The sequence below is a fragment of the Ochotona princeps genome, chromosome 10 (genome assembly GCF_030435755.1).
Source record: "Ochotona princeps isolate mOchPri1 chromosome 10, mOchPri1.hap1, whole genome shotgun sequence".
NCBI lineage: Eukaryota > Metazoa > Chordata > Mammalia > Lagomorpha > Ochotonidae > Ochotona > Ochotona princeps.
In genome coordinates, this window is record NC_080841.1 from 58,806,575 (window position 1) to 58,822,442 (window position 15,868).

The following is a 15,868-nucleotide window of genomic DNA, read 5'->3' on the forward strand; positions in this document are numbered from 1 at the left end:
ATTTATTTTTATTGGGAAGGCAGATTTAGAGAGAGAAGGAGAAAACAAGAGAAAGATCTTCCGTCTACTGGTTCACTCCTCAAATGGCCACAACAGTCGCATCTGAGCCCACGTGACGCCAGGAGCCAGGAGCTTTTTTCCAGGTCTCTCACATGATACAGGGTCCCGAGGCTTTGGGCCATCCTTTACGGTTTTCACAGGCCACATGCAGGGAACTGCACTGGAGGTGGAGCTGCCAGCACACAAACAGTGGCCCATATTGGGATCTACGCACTTGCAAGGTGAGGATTTAGCCATTAAGCCATCACGCAAGGGCCCTGTAGTATGTCTTTAAAGAAGGCAATTAAAGAAATATTTCTTTTCCATTATTTTTCCAAGGTTACAGAAATCCTTTATCATTTATTTATTCCTTAGTATGTTCAGGATATATCTAAATTATACATACAAAACATTGTGGATATGTGTCTGTGTTTGTGTGTGTGTGTGTGTGTGTGTTCCACTAGACTAGACCTAAGTAACTTGCTACTGAAATTATTATTTCAGTAATTAGCATAATCTCCTTCATAGTTAAAGTCCTGTTAGTATCCAGGGTTCCCTGCCAGAGAGCAGGAGCTCAGCAAATGAGACAGGTGACTTAAGAAAGACAAGCAGGTAGGGAGTGGCTTAGATAGAGGGTGTTGTGCAAGAATCCTAAGCTGAGGAATCTGGTCCTCCGAGAACAAATGGGAGCCCAACACTAAAAGCTTTAACGCCTCAATAGAGGTCACAGAAAAAGACTATAGACAGAATGAAGAACAAAACTTTCTTAGGAAAACTCTGACTGTAACCCCGAAGATTCCCATGAGGCATTCTTTTACATAACGAATTAGTGTACTACCAATACAGTTAGGCAGTTCCCAATTACATACACTCCTTAGAAGAGCTGAGCAAATAGTCCCTCCAGCCACTTACTGTATTTTACAAAGCTATCCATTTCTCAAAATTTATTTATTTTTAGTTAAAAGCAGATTTTACAGACAGAGGAGACAGAGCAAGTCTTTGATTTGCTGGTTCACTCCCCAAATGGCCACAATTGCCAGAGCTGAATTGATCCAAAGCTGGGAGCCAGAAGCCTTCCTCTGGTGTCCCACATGGGTGCAGGGTCCCAAGGCTTTGGGCCGTCCTCCACTGCTTTCCCAGGCCACAAGCAGGGAGCTGGATGAGAAGCGGAGCAGCCAGTACATGAATCAGTGCCCATGTGGAATACTGATGTCACAGGCCTGAGGAGACCCTGGCTGTGCCACCTCGCAGCCCCAATTTCCTGTATTCTGTAGTTTGGATGAGGAACTCTAGTTGAGAAAAGCTAGATTAAGGTGAGTAAAATTAAAAATAAGAATTAAAAATACAGAACTATCCAGCATTTAGTCTATGCATTATGTATAAGAATTGTATAGAATTATTCACGAGAAACAAGATCCCAGCAGTTAAGACATCACTGTTTCTAGTCTCTTTTTCTGCCCAAGAATAACTGGGGGGAAAATGCTGTTATAGTGTTGGCCTTGGTTCTAAGAATAGTATTTCATATAACTGAACATCGGGGTTGAAAGCAAAAGAGTCTGAGTATTGCGTTTCATCACCACTTTCATCAACTTTTGAGTAAGAACAATGAACGATCAAACCAGGGAAACAATGACGCAGCCTTCCCCAGCACAGAGACTGAAAGATACAAACCTGCCTGCGTGCTCAGCAAGTACGCAGGGACAGAAGAGCCTTTGGTCAGAACCAGACTGTCCCCTGCAGGGCTTCTTGTCCCCTGCAAGAGTCCTCCCTCCAGGCAAGACCCGAGAGACTGGGAGGCTCCAGGAGGAGCTCAGAGGCTGGGGTTGGGGTTGCATAACATGTTCTACTGGGAGGGAGAAATTCCTTTTAGACTCCTGCAAATGATCAACATGTGCCCTAGAGCATGAAATGTGATTACCCCTTATCATTATCTGAGTTTACCCAGCAAGCTACATTTGCTATCAGTAACTAGTCAGTCATTTTTTTTTCTGTCAAAATTCAACACACCCTGGTTAACCACATAGGAAAGACTTAGGCCCATTATTTAGGTTTAATTCAGTTATCCAACATTTTTCTTGAGACTTGGCCTATAGTCTGTGCTCTAAAGCAAGGCAAAAGCCTCCTGAAAAACCCATCTGCCTGCTCTAAAGAAAGTGGTTGGAAAAGAAAATACCAATAACGAAAAGACGCATCAACAGTGCATCCTGATGTCTGCAGACAGTTTCTTAAAGACAAAAACTGCAGACCTGCTAAGATATGGAAGCTAACCTGACCCAGAAAATGTACATGCCATGGCTGTGAGTATTTTACTGTTCACCATATATGATTGTGGGATTGAGTGTGTGTGTGTGTTGTGTTGCACTAAGGAAGTAGGAAACAGCATTAATTACACACCTTAGTGAAGCCAACATCTTAAAAAAGATCTAGCACCTTCACTCTACCCCATCACAACAGGAGCTGGAGCACCAACCTAGAGAACGTACCCACCCTCCACAATAGGCCATCAGATCACGTCTTGACTTGCCATGGCGACTTGACAGACCTGTGTTGCAGCCCAAGTGTATCCCTCCACCATATGTTGACCTTAACAAAGCTGCCATAGATGTAATTTTGAACTGGTTAAATTAAGTAATTCAGTTGTGTGCAATTCTCAACATCTGGATGATCTATTACAGATACTGGTCAAGTTTCTGGTACTTTGGAGACCAAAGATAAATGGAGTGAGTATGGTCTGTCACAAAGTCACTCTAAGAACAGAAATTGCATTTGAAGACCAGATTTGCAAAGGTTTGCAAGTGACATTTCAGAGTACTTTCATATCAAACACAGGAAATTGGTCAAGTCAAGTACACCGAAAAGCAGTGTCTAAACCTTAGTTGTGCTATTGACTTTGATTTTGCTGGACCTGAAGTCCATAGTTCAACCACCTATGGTTATGAGGTCTGACTTGCTGGGTACCAGATGATCTTTAACAGTTCCAAATCAAAGCTGACAAGCAATAACTTTTGCAGTGGGCTCTAAGACTGGGATTCCTAGCTACATACTAACATCAGTGATATGACAAAATATGGAGGATCAGTTCATCAGGAAGTGTCTGAAGGTCTTGATACCTCAGTAAACCTTATGTGAGCATCAGGTACCAGCTACACTTGTTTTGGCACTACAGCTAAACACAAGTTGGATCCCACTGCTTCCATTTCTGCAAAAATCAACTGTAGTTTACCTGGAGTAGCTACTCTCAAACTAAGGCCTGGAGTAAAGCACATACCACTCCAACCCACGGGAAGAGTATTAATGCTGTAACCACAAACTTGGACTTGCCCTGGAGTTGTAGGCTTATTCTAGTAGAAAGAAGCCACTGGGAATGGATATCTGAAGATTTGGTCTTTATAGTTCCACTATGACCAGCAGGCTTTTGCTCCCTGCTCCCCACAGGAATCTGGTCAAAACATTGGTTGTTCTAAACAGTTGTGTTTTAATGTTTAGGTAGTTTCTTTCAAAAAATGATTTTTAAAATCTATTTGAAAGGCAGAGTTATAGACAGAGAGGGAGAAACAGAGGGATATATATATATTATATAATATATATATAAATTATATAGAGATCTTCCATTCATATATATATTCTGTATATAGAGATCTTCCACTCATTTATATGTATATATATATGTATATATATATATATATATGTATAGAGAGAGAGAGAGAGAGAGAGAGAGAGAGAAATCTTCCATTCACTGGTTTACTCACCAAACGCCTTCAATGCTCAGGGCTGTAGGCCAGGCTGAAGCCAGAAACCCAAAGCTTCTAGCTCTCCCACTTGGTGTTATGACCCAAGGAGTTAGTCAATCTTCTTCTGCTTGGCTAAGTACATTAGCAGGACGCATGATCAGAAATGGAGGTCTCAGGTCTCAGACCAGTGTCTATGTGGGATGCCAGTACCTTGGTGGAGGCTAAACTTGCTACACTACAGCCCCAACCTCTCAACAGATTCTTGTTAGCTGGTTTCTAGTTGAATTGGTCATCTCTCTAGTTAACAACACTATTAGTAGTGAAATCGTCTATGTGATATTTAAGTGTGTTTAACTAATGTCCTACCCACCGATAATGGAATAAAACGTCATGAAAATATGCATGTTTTCATGTCCCTTTTAACACTGAGTATTCCCATTGTATGAAATATATCAGTGAATATTTTAAGATGAGTTTAAAATTTTTCTGTTAAATTCGATCACCATGAGAATTACTCTTAGTATCCCAAAACATTATAAAATATGAGAAAAATGCATACAAAAAAGATCTGGGCCAAGCTCAATGGAGACCTACCAGTATGAGCCTATAACAAAGACAAATTCAGTGAAAATATTACCTTATAAGAATGAAGATGGAATTGTTTGAAAAAATTTGGCATTGCCAATGATGCATATATCTTCCACACATATGAAGAACTCCCATACCCTTCAAACAAAAGAAGAAAAGAAAGAAAAGAAAAAGAAGCATACTCTCTTTGTTTTCTGAAAAGTTCTTACACAAATATAGGCTCCTTTGCGGTTCACTGATTGTAAAACAATTACCCCTACAAACAGACCAACAGCTAGCAAAGAAGGGCTAGCGTATATTTTTCAGTTTGTGGTCTCCTTTGGGTTGAAATACAAAGAGAGAGAGTTAACAAAATGAATGACTACATTACACCTGAAGGAGATGGGGAATCCAGATAACCTGCTAGCATGTTTCTCTTTGACAGCCATCACGACACAGGTACCTAGAAATACAATTCAGGTGGTTTGCAGGCCACTTGCGTTGTCATTTGAATTAAAACTGTTAGCTTCAGGGCCAGGGAGGAAGCCAACTTCTTCCCTGATGGCATGGGGCGGGAGGTGTGTGGAGGGTGGTCCATCCCCACAGTGAGTAAATGATGATAAGAGTTCTGTATTGAACATTCTCAGATCACCCAATAGTTGCTATTACAACAAGTTGTGGAATGTAGCTATTTCTTTCTTGTCACTTGAAACTTTGTAGCTTGGGATGCCAAAGAGGAAGAAAGTAGCTTATCAAATCCAGCATTCTGGATACTGGAGTAATTTGTCATTCTTTTAGTGTTATATCAACAATGTGGCAAATTCAAGGACTGATATTTATTTCGCTAATGGAATTAAGAATGAGTGCAGCCAAAGCAATAATCAACGCTTTGCTCATTGTTTTGCTAAGCAGAATGACATTTAATTGGGGAAAAATACAATTTTCCAGTATCTTTATTGTGCAATATTTTTACTTAGCTTAAATACATTTGAATTTTGTTAGTGAGTATTATTATTCTTGATTTTAGATGAGAAACAGGAAAGGTAAGGGATGAAGACGGGATCATGAACAGAGTCAAGGAATGAGTGGTTCTCTCTCTCTCTCTCGGAGAGCTGCTCCTGGAGCAGGGAGGTTGGTGAATGTGTCTATAGAGTCCCAGAAGGAATATTCAATAACAGTTTCTCAGATGAAACTAATCAGTTTTTATACCCAAACACAATTAGAAAAGCTAAGATTTGAAAAGGGTCAAAACCAAAAAAGGTACACATGTGAGTTACTCAAGGATGTTTCATTGACACTGGTGGTGGAAAGAAAAAGGCAGAATGACTTTTTTCAAAAGCTTGAGGCAGTGAGTTAAGCCGAAGCTTGGGAGGTCTGCATTCCATATCAGAGGGCCAGTTTGAGTCCCAGTTACTCAGCTTCCAATCCAGCTTCCTGCTAATGTGCCTGGACAGACAATGGTTAATGACCCAAGCACTAGAGATCCTACAACCAAGCAGGAGACGGAGCCTGAGTTCCCAGTTCCTGGCTTTCACCTGGTCAAATTCTGGCTATTGCAGGCATTTGGCAAATATCAATGGATTAAAAATCTCTCTCTAAAAGGCCTCCAAATAGAAATAAACACCAAGAAAAATGATCCTCTGATGTGTAACTTTTTCAAGGAAAGGGCTCTCCAGTTGCAAGATCCCAGCACATTTGCTACTCCAACACTTTGAGAAAGTCGGTGGATGTCTTTTGTCTATATCCCCTCTACCCTGAGAGGACCCAATGAATTTAACCCCATTTCTTATTTGGCCTCCAAAATTTTTTTTCCATTCCAACTTATTTCCCATGTTCAAAGTATGTTTCTCCCCTGATGAGCTAGTTGATGTCTTCTAGAGAGATGCTCAAAGGTCATCTCAACACATCTCTCCTTGTCCTGTGGCTTCCTCAACCCCAAAGCAGTAAATCTCATCAGCACTTCACTGGGTGTTCTCTGATGGAGGTGAAGCATGAAAGAAAATGCTGTGAGGTTCATAAGAGAATGTTGCATTCCTTTGAAAACTCAGTACAAGGCAACAAATTAATAGGCCTCAACAGGTTTCTAGATATGTCAGATACAACTCTGTACTTTGTAGCTTTCAGATACAAATTCCTACAGGACTTGAATGTGCTTGCTATTTCTGATATGGCGAAAGCCAGAGGTGGGTACATTTAGATGGAAGAAGTGGAAGACTAAACATGAAGTCAAGTGAGCTCTTGACGTACAGATGGAATGATGATTCAGTGGCAATGTTTTAGAAGGGATTCAATGGCAACGGGGTCAGGAGAGGTGAATGAATAAGCCAAGGTGAACAAACGGAAGGAAAAGAATGGAGGGAAGCAGGAGATTCTGTATCTGGCTTGCTTCTAATGAAGTAGAAATTCATATGGATTTTTAAATTTGTTTTCTCTTCATAGAAACAACAAGTTGGAGAACATCACATATTTTATTTAAGGATCCATTCATCTCATTAAATAATGCCCTACAAATTTAAAAAATCTAGACCCACTATTTGACTTACATTTATGAGCTATATAATAAGAAAAAAATTAGAAAAAAATCAATTGACTACAATTAACCTCTTAAAATACTCTCCTTTCAGCAGTCCTAAAAGAAATAAATGTGTTGTCTTCCCTGGCTAAGCCATGGACTAGGCCTCTTGGATGGTCACCTGCTTAAATTAAATATTAGGACCCTCTGGAATGGGCCGCTTGCTGGCAGGGAGAGGCTCGGCCCGAGACAGGCCCAGTGATGCCATTTCTCAGTAAGCACATCACAAAGGGTCTCCAAGAAGACAGCACATTGAAGAGCTTGCCAAGCCAAGTTTGTGTTGTCATCCACCTATTTTTAGTAGTGCAGCTGGGAAGTCAAATGACCAACTAAGTGGAATTCTGAACTACAAGGCAAAGTAAAAAAAAAAAAAAAGTCGAAGCACTTGAGTGGCTATGGGATCAAGATCCCAGAGTTGAAGACCAAAAAGCCCAGCAGAAGTGTGCCAAGTGTTCAGAGGATGCCTTGCTTGCCTCGTGGGTCAATGACTTCCTCTTCACACTCAACCCCGGGAGAAACTGCGGATGATGTATCTCACACACATACTCTCAGTCTGACCTCGTGCCCGTTCTCACAGTACTTAACACCCAGTGAAACACAAGCCAGAAATACTTCGGAAGTTTTCAATCTTCCGGATTATACATTGGAATAACGAACCAAAACAGGAGTTTAGAGACTGCAAAGTTTTTCCGATGTGCCTTTAATGCGTCCCTTTTTACTGCACTGTTCTATTTCTTCCTCACTTCGTCTTCATTTCCTTCGCCGTTGCCATTCAGCTGGTCATGCGAAGAGGTCCTCATCAAGGACATCACAGAACTATTTGAGTGAGTGAGTGACAGGATTAAGTCAGATACAAGGTTTATGAATGTCTTCCTAGCAGGTAGCAATACCTAAAAAACACTGATGATGAAATTTTTTCAAACACAGGTTTGCTTCTACTCCGCATTATGAATATTGGAAGTCTTGATGCATACCCCAGAAAATTATTGGTAGTATCTGGGAAAAGAAGTTGGCCCTCAGAGATAATAAAAATTTACTCAGAACAAATTTGCTTCCTTTTTCGTCAACATGACTGCCCTGAGAAGGTGTCAATAGTTGCAGATCTTGCAGTACATCCTGCAAGCAATATAAAGAAATCACACCACAATTAATGTGAGTACTGTCCAACTGACTCTATGTGCCTCATAGCATCAGTTTGTCACCCTGCTATTACGTCTCAAAATACTCAATCTGTATTTCATCTTCACTGATTATTTAAATTCAGCCATATGAATAAATATGTTCAATTTGAGTAATCCCTCTTAATAGGAAATGGATTCAGTTAACTTCTATGATGTCTGTTAAGGGGCCTATTTTAGAAAACCTGCTAATGACTTTAAGTTATTTTTACTGATTTGGAATCGAGTGACAGCTATTTCCTTACACTTTTAGCATCTTTGTGTTCCATAAGGTCATCCAATAGTCCATGTTATATCGTTAAAATTTATGTAAAAAAAAAAGGGAATTAGGAGGCCCATGAAGTGACATAGCAGATAAAGTCGTCGCCTGCAGCACCAGCATTCCATATCAGTGCTAATCCGAGTCCTGCCTGTTCCACTTTCAATCCTGCTCCTTGCTAATATGTCTAGGAAAGCAGCAAAGAATGACTCAAGTGCCTGGGCCCCTAAATTAATGTCGGAGACCTGGAGAAAATTCCTGGCACCTGGCTTCAGCTTGACCCAGACCTGGCTGATGTGGCCACTTGGGGAGTGAGCTAGGAGATGAAGGTGTCCCTCTGTATCTTTTTCTCTCTCCCTCCCCTCATCCCTCACTTTCTCCCTATCAGTCAACCTTCAAATAAAAATATCTGGAAGGAAGGAAGGAAGGAAGGAAGGAAGGAAGGAAGGAAGGAAGGAAGGAAGGAAGGAAGGAAAGAAGGAAGGAAGGAAGGAAGAAAGAGAAAAAGAGAGAAAGAGAGAAAGAGAGAAAGAGAGGAAGAAAAAAGAGAGAAGTTAAATAATTTCCCTAAGTTATTTCTCTAATAAATAACTAGCATTTATTTCTCTAAAGTTATTTCTCTAATAAAAAACTAGGATTTCATTTCAAGATTTTCTGATTCCAGTATTTAGCCTTCTATTTCCATTGTTATACTTTTAAACTATTCAGTATCATCTGGAATCATAAACATGATATATTTATTAAGTTACTTACCCTAGTAGCAAGGATAAAAATTGAAAGTAAATAATAAGCAACTACAGGGCCAGCATTGTGGCCAAGCAAGATAAGCCACTACCTGTGAGGCTGACATCTTACACTGGAGCTCCAGTTCAGGTCCTGCCTATTGTTCTGATTCAGCTCCCAGCTAACATGTCTAGGAAAGGCATCAGTTGATGGCATGAATACTTGGGTCTCTCCCACACACTTGGGAGACTTGCATTGAATTCTGGGCTGCTAGCTTTAGCTTGAAACAGCCCTGGCTGTGGCAGCCATTTGGAAATGAATTAACCATTGAAACATATCTCTTTCTCTTCTTCTCTTTACAAAAGGTAAAATAATAATAATAATAATAAAATATCAAATAAAAAGTTACAAATACTACAAAAGAAAAGCAATAATTCCAAATAAGCAAAATTAAAACAATGTATAAGTTAAAAGGAAGTATTAAAATACTCTGTATTTCTAAGCTCAGATTTGATGAAAGTTTATTTTGTTCAAAGCATTTGTTACCTTTTGAAGTTCTGGAAAAAAGCGCAGACAATGGTTGTGTAAATCGCATTTCAGAACTGTTGATGTTCAGCCATGAGCGGTTCTTGAATTTCAGCAGATATTATTCTAGTTCTTAAGTTTAACAAAGGTCTATTTTATTTCCCCTGTTACTATAAAGCTGGTTTTCTGAGACCCAACTCGATTAACAGCCTGGAAATCACATTAAACCTTGGACATCACAGTAGAATAGATATGGAATAGATACATGGCCGGTATAGAACATGACTCAAGGGAACTGACAAAATTACCAAGCCCCTGGAGTATTTTCAAAGCATTTTCCACGGTCATAAGCACTTGGTGGAAAGAACAGCTACCTGATGAACCTAAGGAAGTACTCCTACTGCTTTGACTCAAAAAGAGGCTCATGTTGATAAATGAATCTATGAAATTTCTTAGAAATGTCTCAGAAGAGAAAGTGGATGATGAACGTCAGATTCTAAGAATTGCCTCCTGTCTGTCTCTTCGTCTAGTTGACTATGGATTTTCACTTTAAAGCCTTCCCTCGTCAGATGAGTTCTTGAGTGCATTTGAAAATCCGCTTGCTCTCCAGGCAATGTAGCTAGAGAATCCAACTATTACGAACAATTCTTAGATTTCGATACTTACAAAGATTTTGCCTATCATTTGATGGTGTGCTGGCCTTCAGATGTGTCATAGGATACATTTTTAGTTTAAATGTTTAACACTGTGTGTTAGAAGCATGACTCCCACTTGGGTGCAGGGTCCCAAGGCTTTGGGCCATCCTCAACTGATTTCCCAGGCCACAGGCAGGGAGCTGAATGGGAAGCGGGGCCACTGGGATTAGAACCAGTGCCTCTATGGGATCCTGGCACGTGCAAAGTGAGAACTTTAGCTGCCAGGCTACTGTGCCAGGCCCCATCCAATAGATTTTCTAGCATGAGTCTGCTTAAGAAAATGCAGCTTTAAATTATTAAATAATAGCTCAAGAAATATTGAGTGCCGTGACTTATCCCAACAATAGAGCAGCTTGATGGAAGCACTTGAACTGTTTCCCAAGTGTGCAAACATACAGTGCATGCCCAGAATCAAAGCTAAATCATCTTGTTGCGACAGGTGGGTTCCTCACTTTGTTCCAAAAATGACAGCTTCCAGGTCCTGTGGAAGGAGCAGAGATGAGCTTACCCAGCTATGTGGGCTGGCAACACTGTGTCAGTTCCAATTGAGCTTTAATATCTCACCAACTTTTAAGAGATTCTTTTCTTATATAATAAGAGTCATTCTGAAGTAAGAAGACTGAATTAGAAGTCCTACCTCATATTATGATAGCCAACTAATTAAGTTGTTAATTGGTCTAAGTTATATTGTGGGGAATAGTTTAATTTTCTTAAATTCTACCTAGCTAATTATAAATGGATGGTTCCCAAACTCCTTAAGTGCCTTCTCACTCACACAAACTCATTAGGGGTGAAAATGGTCTTGGTGATTTCAAGACAGCCTCAGCCTTCTCCCCACCATCTCCAGTGAGTCACCGTTTTCTCAAGTGATGACGACTTCTTGCTGCTGCCACTACCACTGCGGCCGGCAGAAACTGCCGCCAGCCTCATGTGCGGGCCCTGCTGGATTCTCCTCTGCCTCACACATCATTAAGCAAATTGTCAGCTAAGTTTTAATTACAGCGCTTTTATGACTGCTGGTGATGTAAGAGACACAGTGGGCACACCTTGTTTTTTTCCAAGTCGGGCTGTGTTTGTAGTGCTGGCAGTTAGGGCCAAAGTATTTTTCATCTTGCACAAACTGAGCTAATTTATGTGGGAACCCAGACCCTCTCGATGTTGTTTGTACTGCATCAATTTGCAGAGTCTAATGAGCCCTTTTTAAAGGATGGAAAAACCCTCCTTGGTTGCATTACTGAATACCCTTTTAAACCCTGCCACAGAAAACAAAGATGCTCAATCAGAAAAAAAAAAAAAAAATCAGGCTCACCTTGTCCTAATTTATTGCCTAATCCAAGAGAATGGGACTTAGGCACCATAACAGCACCAAAGAGCCCCTAATGGCCCATGGCCCTAACTTTGTCCTCTCCTTGATGGCAAGAATCCCTATTAACTAATCTGGTAGAGAGTGCTTAAGGTCTGAAGGAGTCTGTTGTTTATCTTCTGGTTCATAAAGATTTTATGTGCCCAGTGGATTATGCAAGGCACCCCTCTGGAAATACTGTGTGTAGCGCTTGTTGAAATGCATAACCAATTAAGCTATCTTCAATGACTTTATGAACTTTAGGTGCAGTGAGGCAAGGGACAGACTCGAGTTAACATTGCCCTAATGGATTGCAAGCAAGGAATCAGCCATGTCTAACAGAAGACAGAGGTCAGCATATCTCAGTCCAACAAAAGCTTTAAAATAAAACAGGGCTCAGGCTACTAGAGATCTAACAATGCTATTGAGCAAATAGAGATAACACCTTCACAATAGTAATTTTATGTGCTTGACACCATGATCAGGGATTAATAGTGGTGTTTATCTAAGGATTTCCTCTAAACTTTTCTAAAGAGGTCACAATTATACCATTGGGCTCCAAGTTCATGCCCATATTTGGAGTTCGATGTCACTCCATTGCTTTTAAAATTAGCTTGTTATCTATACCACTTTCAAAAACCCTCTTCAAGATAAACCAGCATAATTTTTCCCTGAGCCCATACTGGATGTCTAATTATGACAAACTCGCCAGGCTCACCAACACTGGAGACAGGCTAAAACTCTCCTGATTTGAGGGCAACACGATCAAGCTTATTTTTAAAAGTTGTTTAATTCCTGTTGTCAGCATTACGCTAGCATTTCATCATGTAGTCTTTGCCTTGCAGAGCTGTAGTTTGCATACATGGAATCAAGTATTACAGAGTCCCTACTAAGTCTCTGTCAGTGTCTCCAGGGTCTTGCTTTGGTCCAGCAAGCCACCGCGGTCTGCCATAGAACTGCTCTAAGTCAGCATTAGATGTGTCCACATCACTGAAGTTTTTTCCCATTTCAAACTTCCTTATAAAACTAAAGACACGAGAAGGACAAAAAGGTCATTTAGGGGAATGCAAAACTGGAAAAACCACTACTGATGCAACATACCTCCTAAACTAAACACAAAACACACAGTGTTGAAAGTATTTTAATTATTTTTTTTAAGTACACAGGCTGCTGGCTTGCCCCAGCATACTGAAAAAAGCTTAAGCATTACTGCTTTTTTCTAGGAAAAAAAAAAAAAGCCTGTTTTCAAAAAGGATTCATCAGCATTATCTTCAGCAACACTCACCACCCTTAATCTGATGTTAGGGGGAAACTGCTGAAAAAGTCCCCAGCAACAAACATATTCAAGAAGAATTCAGGAAAGGACGATTGGTGAAATGGCTGTGAACACTACAAGAAGGTAGCCCCTCTGCAGTGTAACATCCTGACCCAATCCTTCTCATCTGCTCAGAGCTGTCCTCAGATCATCTGGAGAGGAATGACTTTTACTTTATCTTCTCACGTCGTGTTTTGCCATCATCAACTAGGGATGCTGGCATTGAGAGACAGAACAGCAGCATTGCTGACAGAACTCTCACGTGTGAGATAGATTCTGAGAGTTTTTCCAGCCTGGGCTTGCCCAACACAAGAGGTAAACTTGAGATAAGGATCTGAGTTCTCGGGTGTTTAACTGAACCGAACCTCCCAACCTTTTTTGAGGTTTGCCGATGACTAGTAATTATATTGTCATTTGACAGGAGGATCTACATTAGACCAGAGATATTACATTAATGCTCAAGTTCACATCCATTAAAAACATTGAGCATCTACAGAGCACACGGGGTCTTCATGATGTGTGGAAGCGGATGGAAACTAATGTGGGTTAGAGGCCATAGATCAATGGCTAAATACAACCTGTCAGCTTGGGAAGTTATGCTAATGCAGGATGTTTTATTCCTTTCCAGAGTAGAGAGGTCATAGAAGGAGGTAGAGACGTAACTTCAATGGAAATGTGGAGGAAAACCCCTCAAGAGTAAGGCAGGCAAGGTACAAATCTCAAAGAAAGTGATTCTATCTAAGTCTGGATTTTAATCATCCACCTCAAAAGTAATTGACAAATTCTTGGGTTTCCAGAGAGGGCAGCAGAAGGCCTAGAGTGTAGGACTCTAATCTTCAAAGTGCTTTACGTGTTGACTAAAACACAACTGAAGGTAGAAAGCAGTTTGTCTGTCTTCTCACTCGTAAACTTAAGAAGTGAATAGAAAACCCCAAACTGCTTACGAGGAGATAAGCACGATTTAACACATAAGGATGTCTTTAATATTCCTGTGTGTTGTGAATAGTTCTCTCCCCAAAACATAGGATGCTAACTGACTACATGCTAAAAGTCAAAGCAAGCATTTTCAGGGGACATAGAACAAATTCAAAGTTAGCATAAGTAATATATTAGTTGTTTCTTAAAGAGGTACATGCCATAACAGCTGGTGCTTCTTTGTCAGGGATGAGAGAGCTCTCTGCTGAGAAGCACCTACGCCTGAGATGAGAGGGTCTAAGTCCCGTGATCCAAAGTGAGCAATGGATCCTGGATCCAGAACAGCATGATGCAAGCCAGAGAGAGACCCTTGAAGGTTGTAAATAATAAACACAGCCACACAGCCACAGGATTCAAAAACAACGTTCATCTTTTGTTTTAAGGCTACACTAATAAGAATTCAGGGCACCAGGAGAACCTAGCTCTCTGTTTTTAAGAGCTGACAACAGTCTCAGTGTATGATCTGCTCAGGAGGTAAGGACCAGAGCTCAAAACCAGGCCCTGTGTTATGGAAGACCAGAATGTTACGCTTATCCAATTCCTCTGGTATCTGCCACTGGCATCCCCAGCTCATCAACCCAGTCCTGACATTCCTTCCTCATGTCCAAGTCTAGAAGGAGGAATAACAACTCCCCAGCCATTCTTTGGGTTTGTCTTTACCAAAGTTGGTGATTGTGTATACTACAACCAGGATGACCCTACTCTTCCTGAAGGCACGTTCTGGTCACACCACTCTCTTTGCAAAAGCTACAAGTATCTCCTTACCAGTCATCAAATCAGGTCTTCTAGGAGCCAACATCAGTCTCTGAGTGCTGCCACAAAAGATCCCACTTCTCAGCCAAAGCTTACTAGCCTTATCCACAAGCTCCCTCACAGTGTCTGGAGTCAGACCATTACCCAATTTGAACTTTTTATCTGGAGCATCCTTGCCACCTCCCTTCCAGGCCTTCATTTCCAAAGCTACCTCTCTCCCACAAGATCTGTTCAGGCATCACCTCCTCACTAAAGCCTTCCCTGATTCCACAGCTTCATCAGTACTCATCTCATGCACCATATGTTCAGAGAACACCATGTGCCAGTTTGTTCCACCACACCAATGGCAATTTGAATGTTAGCATTGTATCTAAGCAATACTATATGAAATGAAGTTGAGCCACCTTCTGTTGCGTCCCCGGATAGTTTTCTTCAGTAGACTAAAGTCTTTCTGTACAAGTGCAAGCATGCGTTCTCTGTTTTATCCTTTTCTGTGTGATTTCCAGCTAACTAGTTGCCACTGCATTTTCCAAAAATGGCTGAACCTGACTGCCAATTTATTTTTTTATTTAGGATCACCCAGACGGATACAAGAAGCTGTTTCTGTCTTGCTAATGTAGTGACTTTCAGCCCCTTGACACCAAGTGGATGCCTGACTAATAATCTACTTGAATCGGTCTGTACAGTGCTCGTTACACAAACACCTGTAACTGTGGGATGGTTAGTGGAGGAGGAAGATCAGACTCTGAACACCCATGTTTTCAGAAACAAATCCTCGGAGGCTCCTGTTCCGGCATTACTATCACACTTGACAATAAGACCCATTGTAATGCCTGTCCGCAGGGGGTGGAGGAAATTTGAAAATCTATCTAGAAATGCAAGAAGCGATGGAAGCAATGTAACCACAGCTCAAAAAGCTCTAAACGGTGTGCCTTTAAAACAAAATAAAAACAATCTGACTGATTTTATTAATACTCCTTAAAACAGAAAACGTGACTGAATTCAGTTCAAGTATGTCATTCAATGTAACTGCCAAGAACAAGTTAATTTGTAGTTGACTGCAATAAGTATATCAAAAGTAGAAACCACTACAAGGAGCAACACTAGAACGTTAGACGGTGAACTTAGCCAAACCTCCCCATTTCCGTCAATCTAAGATATGTATTAGAGCAATTATCCAAGGTTGCTGATGAA

At 40.8% G+C, this 15,868-nt stretch overlaps 1 pseudogene; it reads left to right on the plus strand.

Annotated features, from left to right (window-relative positions):
- The first annotated feature begins 1,668 nt into the window (after positions 1-1,668).
- On the plus strand, positions 1,669-3,373 carry LOC101528955 (voltage-dependent anion-selective channel protein 2-like; annotated as a pseudogene).
- Positions 3,374-15,868: the final 12,495 nt, after the last annotated feature.